This window comes from Macaca thibetana, chromosome 7 (assembly GCF_024542745.1).
Source record: "Macaca thibetana thibetana isolate TM-01 chromosome 7, ASM2454274v1, whole genome shotgun sequence".
NCBI classification, from domain to species: Eukaryota; Metazoa; Chordata; class Mammalia; order Primates; family Cercopithecidae; genus Macaca; species Macaca thibetana.
This window is the reverse complement of record NC_065584.1, coordinates 137,827,677-137,836,359: the sequence shown is the minus strand read 5'-3', so window position 1 is coordinate 137,836,359 and position 8,683 is coordinate 137,827,677. Positions and strand designations below refer to the sequence as shown.

General features: G+C 39.3%; 1 protein-coding gene across 1 annotated transcript in view; it reads left to right on the top strand.

The window, feature by feature from the left end:
• Window positions 1-8,683, top strand: part of ARPP19 (cAMP regulated phosphoprotein 19) — a 974,666-nt gene that overhangs the window by 19,327 nt on the left and 946,656 nt on the right. The window lies entirely within an intron of this gene.

Below are 8,683 nucleotides of genomic sequence, written 5' to 3'. Positions count from 1 at the left end.
TCCTTTATTCTCCACAAAATGTTGTCTTATATGTAAAATGCCAAAAATTGTGTTAAATTTCCTAAGAAAGTAATTGCTTTGTAAACATTTGCATAATACTTAGTGTTTTTTGAAATTTTAAAAAATTAGCTTAACCAAAAGAGTTGCAAAATTAAAACTTTCTTGAGTAGATATCTTTCAGATAAAGCTGCACGGCTTCATGTACAATAGTCCCCAGATCACCTCACATTGTAATTTGCTCAACAAGGAGCCTGCAGGTAGCAGGTAGGAGAAGGTAAACTGGAAATTAACAGGTCTCTCCATAAGTGCATGCCGCTGGAAACGCCCATCCAATTTGGGGCCCCTGGAAGACAGCATGTGTCTCATGGGAGGCCTGTCCTGGTACAACTCCTTTACTCTTTTCACCTTCATCTTGACCTTCTCAGATACCATCTTTATGTAAAATGTTGATGTTGTGGAGTTTTTGCAGTAATTTAATTTTTATAAATATTGTATTAAAATATATTTCTCTTGATTACTGTTTTTTGTTTGTTTTGTTTTGCTTTGCCACCACCTACTCTTGGATCCTGCCTGTGAAGTCTAAGATAAATTCACCTATACCCCAGAAAGCACACTGCAGGTAAATGGACTGTGACAATTGCATCATTACAAGCATGATTATAACGATGCAAATGGTAAGAAATAGTTATTTTAATACTATGTGAAAATTAAAGCCGTAAACCAATGAAGATGTCTGAAATGGCTTACTTCTAGAGGTATACTGGGGGAAATTAGGCACCTATTATATGCAGGGCTTCTCACACAGCCCCCACCTCCAGCCCCACAAAGGGTGTGGGGAGGCCATTCAAGCGACCACATGAATGGTTCCCCTCTTGGCAGGGACAAAACCAGGAGGAGTTCCAGGGTGGGCGTGAAGCGGAGCATATTTTATTGTTCCTTTGACATTGTTCCTCCAAATGCCTATTTTTCATTGCACGGAGCATATTTTCCTAACATCAATCTTAGGGTCATTTTCTGTCTTCAGCATCCTGCTATTGGAAAAATAGCAATGATTTTTATTCAAGAATACAAAGCTTTTAACACTAAAGATAATTAGTCCATATTTAGGCCATAGTACACTATGCCTAAATCTGCAAAGTGCCAAATGCCAGGGAAACGCCAATATTCGTAACATTGTGTAATAGCAATAATTAGTTGGCACATGCTTCCAAAACTCATCATTTATTCACTTAGCAATCATTTTAATTGCAATTATCTGTAAAGTCATCAATCAGGTTTTCGATCTTGCATGTATATTTTCTAGGGAGAAGGTGTTTTCACACAGCCTCAGTAACAGCATCGTGGCCTTGGATGATGCCTTCCAAGATAAAAAGACAGCCCATGATGTTCTTGACATATCACAGGTTTGCTTTAGACTTTTAAAGAGGTTTCTGGTTAATTCTGTAGTGTCAAGTACATTTCTTATCAGAAATAACCCCTCTGATCAATATCAAAAGAATTGTGACGTCTATGTTATCCCCGTTAGCATCAATTTATAGTTACTGTATAATCAATTGAGGAAACAGTGTTTCATTTCATTTTCCGTTTTTTTTTTTTTTTTTTTTTTTTTTTTTTTGAGGTGGGGAGGTGTGTGTGTATTTTAGAATCGGCTAGGGTGGGAAATAGGGAGGACCTGTAGTACAGTGAGATTAAGAACCTTCGTCCTTTCCCTAGGACATAGCTATGGGGATCAAGTTGCACTTGGGATTTTTTTATAATGAGGAAGAATTCTTTGAATCAGCTTCTATTTCAAATAATCAGTGTATCCCCACCAATCTAAGCAAAACCATTTACTCCGATGTCTGCAAGAATTTGAGATAGAAAATGAGGTGAAACTAACAAATACTAACTCGCCTTCAGGATAGTGCAGTAAATAAACAAATTTGGAGATTTCTAAAGTACATTTTCATAGAAAGCATACCGCAGCTGATGCCTGTCTGAAAGGTGTTAGGTTTTGTTTGTAGTCTTCCCGCCATGTAGGTGGCAGCAACACTCAAGGCTAGAAATTTTCTTTCACATTCTCTTAGCTCCAGTAAAAACAGATTCTTACTAAAAAATCCTTGTGGGAGAGAAAAGGTTTAAAGTGTAGAGACAAATTTCTCTATGTCTTCACCTATCTCTAAAGCACTATTTTAAGGTTGTGCTTAACACGGTTCCCATAATGTGAAAACATTCATCATTCCCCTTAATACAGAAGTCATAGTCTGCTCTCATACATGTTGGTAGTAGTAGGTTGCTGTTTTTTTATTTACTGGGATGTTACTTCTTTACCCTTTCTCAGACTAAAGCTGTTCTCTTAAGAAAAAGGAAAAAATCTCATTTAGAGTCCTATCACCTATGTTTTTTTGGGAAAATAATACAAGGCTGTCCCCTTTTTTCTTTGTAAACATCTAAGAATCCAGAGGATTGAGTATATGTGGAGAGTTTTCTCTTCATCTTCAAAATGCAGCCATATTCTCTGATTGTCCTAACTGGAAGTGACTGCATTCAACTCGGTTGTGTGTGCAAATCAAATGAGGGCTCTGTCTGAGCAAAGAGGCTCAGTGCACCTGAGAGTGAAGGCAGAAGACCTGGACACAAGGCATGTGGGTTAAAGCTGAGAGTGTTGCCATTGTGCGGTTGAGGGTCACTGTCTTGAGAAAGCTGTTTACTCCTGTGCCTGGGTTGAAATGAAACCAGGATGTCCCCCAACCCCCTTATAGAAATAAGTTTGTTCTTCCTTAATATTGGAAACTGATGGGCAATAGGCTTTTCCTCAATTCCTGGTGTTTTGCTAGAACTAGTACATGTTATAGCAAATTCAGGCAGCCTTTCTGAAAACATCTTCAGAGTGCTCTTGTTACGTAGGATCAGTCAACATGTCCAAAACGCCAAGCAAACACACACAATTCCAGGCCCAGGTGAAACAGATAGCGGTTACATTTCCAGGCTAGGAAGAGGCCATTGAGTGGTTTGGAGAAGGTGAAGAGAGGTTTTTGCATCTACTATCTTTCAATCTTAGTTTATATTCCCCCTCATTTCTTGTGTCCTTCTACATCCTTAATCTTTCTTCCTGCATCTATGCAGTTCAGAGCAAATCTTTTGACAAACAGACCCATGCATTGAATATGGAGTCAGAGAACTGATACTGTGTCCCAGATTCTTCACTTTCTTACTTGCTGTTTGAGATTAGAAAGAAGTTTCGTATAATATTCTGAACCTCAATTTCCTCATGTATACGTTGAGACTAATAATTCCAGTTTTGCAAGCACCCTACACATGTATTATCGTTATTTAATATACTATTACAAATAATGAAATTACTATACATACCAAAAATGCCTGGTTAGAATCTTAATTATGGCCAACCATATGGCATTCCAGTGCTTAAGCAGGCTTTCTACTCAGATTGGATAAAGCAGTTCAGCATAAACAAGCTAAATTGGTTATTTGAATAAAAGCTTCCTCTTTTAAAATGTTTCATGCTAACTTGAATTTTGAGTTTCCTCAAAATCAAGGACTGCTTCCACAGTTTTTGATAACTTCTTTAGTGGTCAGGGCTTTCCTCTGCACAGTGGGTAATAATAAATAGGAAGTCGTTATTTTTCTGGGTCCCAGAAGATAATCTTCTGGCAATGTTGTATGTGAGAGTAGGATAGGCCATAGTCCATCAGGGTTGTACAAAACAACATGCAGCTCCCCTCTCAACTTCTGCCAATATGCATACAATCAAATGACACTACAAAGGATATTTCTGTAGCCTTAGATGAGTGTGATGAAAGAGACCAAACCATGGCCAGGCGTGATGGCTCATGCATGTAATCCCAGTACTCTGGGAGGTTGAGGAGGGTGGATCACTTGAGGCCAGGAGTTTGAGACCAGCCTGGTCAACATGGCAAAACCCTGTCTCTACTAAAAATACAAATCTTATCTGGGTGCAGTGGTACATACCTGTAATCCCAGCTACTCCAGAGGCTGAGGCACAAGAATTGCTTGAACCCAGGAGGCGGAGATTGCAATGAGATCATGCCATTGCACTCCAGCCTGGGTGACAAAGTGAGACTCTGTCAAAATAAAGAAAAAGAAAGAAAGATGGATGGAAGGAAGGAAGGAAGGAAGGAAGGAAGGAAGGAAGGAAGGAAGGAAGGAAGGAGGGAGGGAGGGAGGGAGGGAGGGAGGGAGGGAGGGAGGGAGGGAGGGAGGGAGGGAGGGAGGGAAGGGAAGGAAGGAAGGAAGGAAGGAAGGAAGGAAGGAAGGGGGGGAGGGAGGGAGGGAGGGAGGGAGGGAAGGGAGGGAGGGAGGGAAGGAAGGAAAGAAGGAAGGAAGGAAGGGGGGGGAGGGAGGGAGGGAGGGAAGGAAGGAAGGAAGGGGGGGAGGGAGGGAGGGAGGGAAGGAAGAAAGGAAGGGAGGGAGGGAGGGAGGGAGGGAGGGAGGAAGGAAGGAAGGAAGGAAGGGGGGAGGGAGGGAGGGAGGGAGGGAGAAGAGAAAAGAAAGAAAAAGAAAAAAGAAAAAAAAGAAAGAAAGAAAAGAAAGAAAGAAAAGAAGAAAAGAAAGAAAAAGAAAGAAAGAAAAGAAAGAAAGAAAGAAAGAAAGAAAGAAAGAAAGAAAGAAAGAAAGAAAGAAAGAAAGAAAGAAAGAGAAAGAAATCCAAAACACCTAAGTACTTCTAAAGAGGTGTCCTAAAACTTAGAAAGTCAATGAATTCCTGAAAGGTTCTGTGTAAAGCAGATATGTATGTCAGATTCTAGCTTTGCACTGAGAATGGTTTGTATTCACGTTTTCTCACCAGACAAGAATCTGAAAATGGATGAACGGAGCAGAAAATATGAGTCAAGGAAAAGTTAAAATGGAGATCTGACTGTGTCATTGGGATGTCAAATACCAACAGAATGTACCTGGAAAGGGAAGATCATCCCTATTTTTACTTTCATAAATCTTGGTGAAATATCTCATCAGAACTCTGTCTCTGCTTCTGTCCTCTTCTTTCCTCCTATCTTTAAGTAGAAATAAAAATGCTGTTAGGAATAATAATAATAATAAAATAACTATGGGGATTTTCAACTAAAATGGTAAATGAAAGACATTCATCTCCATGCTCTCCTGAAGCCTCATTGAGATGATGGAACAAAAACCATAAACCCAGAAGAAAAATAGAGAAGAAGAAAAGAAATAATAACAGCAAAAATGTAAAAGCTGAAAGCAGAGAAGTGCCATAGGGGACAATGCCAAGAAATGAGCCTGCTGGTACTGCAGAGCTCCTTAAAGGTTTAGAAACTAGGTCAGTGACCTCTGAAAGTGGGGATACAAGTGTGGCTGAAACAGGAAAATTGTTTCAAAGAGACAGTTAACTTCCTTGAATCCCACTCCCATTTGGCAGGCAAGCAGTTACTCTTCCCCTTCCCCAGTGGACACCTGGATGTTCCCTCTCTGAACAGATTGAACAAGAGGGATTCTGGACTTAGGGACACTAGGCCAGCCAAGAGCAGGAGCATCATCCTGAAAGAGGAGGGATGGGTGAAAATCTGATGGCTACACACTTACCCCAGCTTCCTTCTGCTTTGTTCCAAAAATGCTGGTAACTGCTCTTATTAGCCCTGGAGAAAAGACAGATGATTCTTTTATGATAAAACAACCATTCTGAGGCCAATACACACATGAAAAGATGCTCAATATGACTAATCACCAGGGAAATGCAAATTAAACCCACTAGGATGGGCCACTATTAAAAAAAAAAAAGAAAAGAGTAAAGGTTGATGAGGAGGTGGAAAAAATGTAACTGTTGTATACTAGTCCGTGGGAATGTAAAATGTGTGATCCATCAACTCCATTCCTAGGTATATATCCAAAATAACTGAAAGTAGGATCTCAAAAAGATATTTATATGTCGTTGTTCATAGCACCACTATTTATAATAGCCAAAACGTGGAGGCAACCCAAGTGTCTATTGATGGATGAATAGACAAACAAAATGTGCTATATTCACACAATGAAATAGTATTCATCATTAAACAGGAAGGAAATTTGGACACATGCTACCGTATGGATGAACATTGAGAATATTATGCTAAGTGGAATAAGCCAGTTCCAAAAAACACACATACTGTATAATGCTACTTCTATGAGAAACATAGAGCAGTCAAATCATAGAGACAGAAAGTAGAATGGTGGTTGCCAGGACAGGAGGGAGGGAAGAATGGAGAGTCATTGTTTAATGGGTAGTTTTGACTTTACAGCATGAAAGAAGACATTCCAAAAGTTAAACTTATGTGACAGCATTTACTTTGTCAGTCCAACATTTTTTTTCTAATGTACTAGGCACTGTTCTAGCTATTGAGAATACCGCAGTAAACAAAACACACACACACATTCCAAGGCTAGCATTTTTTTTCAAAAAAAAAAAAAAAGTTTAAAAAACACAATTGAGGGCCAGGTGCAGTGTCTCACGCCTGAAATCCCAACACTTTGGGAGGCCGAGGCAGATGGATCACCTGAGGTCAGGAGTTCGAGACCAGCCTGGCCAACGTGGTGAAACTCCTATCTCTACTAAAAATATAAAATTAGCCAAGCGTGGTGGCACATACCTGTAATCCCAGCTACTCAGGAGGGTGAGGCAGGAGAATCGCTTGAACCCGGGAGGCAGAGATCACACCATTGCACTCCAGCCTGGGCAATGAGCAAGACTCCGTTCCAAAAAAAAAAAAAAAGAGAATACAATTGAAGAAATGTCTCAGAAAGTAGAAAAACTAGAGGCAGTAGGAAATTTTAAGACTAATTCAATTAGAGGCTGTCTTGTGTGAAAAATAATATTAATGAGAGCTCTACAAAGAATAAACAGAGAAATCGGGGGAAGAAAACTATGTAAAATAAAATCAAGCAAACTTTCCAGAACTGATGAAACCAAATTTCAGATTGAAAGAACCTATTCATAAAAAAAATTCAGCAAAATTCATAAATGACCCATATCAAGGCACATTTTAGTGAAACTTCAGAATACCAGAGCAAAAGAAATGTTCTTAACTTTAGAAAAGGGAAGATAACTTTTGCTCAATACAAATAAGAATCAGAATGGCATTAGAGCTCTTAATTGCAATTCTGGATGCCAGAAGAAAATGTGGCAATGACTTAAATAACCTGATGAAAACCATCACCATGCTAGAATTCTATACTTAGGCAATCTATTTCTTCCATGTACCCTTTCTCATGAAATTACTGGAGGATATGATCCACCTACAAAATGGAGTAAACCAGGAAAGTTTAGCATATGAAACATGGGGATGAAGAAACATCCACAGAGGACAGGGAAGGCGGATGGCATGTCTACTGCTGTGCTCAAGCCTAGAAAGCAGCTGGTCCAGATTGTAGCAGAAAGTAGAAGATTCCCATAGGGATGTCTCCAGGACAACAATGAAACTGACAGATTACTCGGTAAGTCTGACTCTACTGAGAGTACTGTTAGAGTTCTGTCAATGGGTTTGGGTCATGAAGTAGTGAAGTTATTGTATGTGACAGAAAACTAAACAAATAAAAAAGAAGGAGAAATAGAAGAAATGTAATCATGGTGTATTACATGACCCAAATTTATTAATTCTAATAATAATTATTACCAAATAATTATTACTCTAACAAAAAATATAATGAAACTCTCAGGAGGATGAGGGAATAGTGTGAAGGAAATGGATGTGGGAAAGGAAAGCTAAATCCTTATTCTCTATAAATCAATAACATGAGCCAGGCACGGTGGCTCATGCCTATAATTCCAGCACTTTGGGAGGCCGAAGTAGGTGGATCACCTGAGGCCAGGAATTTGAGAACAACCTGGCCAACGTGGCAAAACTCTGTCTCTATTAAAAATACAAAAAATTAGCTGGGCGTGGTGGCAGGCGCCTGTAACCCCAGCTAGTCGGGAGGCTGAGGCAGGAGAATTTCTTCAATCTGGAAGGCAGAGGCTGCAGTGAGCCTTGATCATGCTATAAATATAATAAAATATGGTAAGGGATAGTTCAAAAATCACTAAAATTAAGAACTTTAATTAATCTGAAATAGTGGGTAAATTCCCACTTACAAATTTTCTTATAGCAAATGTTGGCATATTGAATTTATTTACAAAAATGAGTTATCTAGAATCTTTAGTATTTCGTCTCTATTAGCCTTGTTTGTGTATGGCTCTGTTGTTGCATTTTTCTGATTGTTTAGGGGCATAACTTAAGAAACTACCCAGATCTTACAGTTCCTCCAAACTCCACAGAAATGTCACCCAGTTAATGCTGTTCTACCCCAGTCTTTGGAGTAATGCAAAGCCTACTGATGTAGCTTGTAGGCAGGAATTTTCCTGCACTATGACCCTGATTGGTAATGATCCTCCTTTGTAACTTGATTAATGAGTGTTACGTGTGATTAATGAGTGGGATGATGAAACATTAAACAGCTGAATATAATATTGAGTATCTGGCTGTTCAGAAGGTCACTTTTGGATATCAGCTAAAAATATTGGTGAAAAATATTCTATGCCTGCATAGCTGTCCAGGGACCTAGAAGGCCGCCTACTTCTTTGCCTCTCAAAAAGTTATTCCAAAGTGTTGTCAGAAGAAAAGCATAATAGTATACAAAAGTAGCTCTAAAGTAGAACACTGGAGATGTGAAATTCTTTTGTCATCTTGTAGTTTAT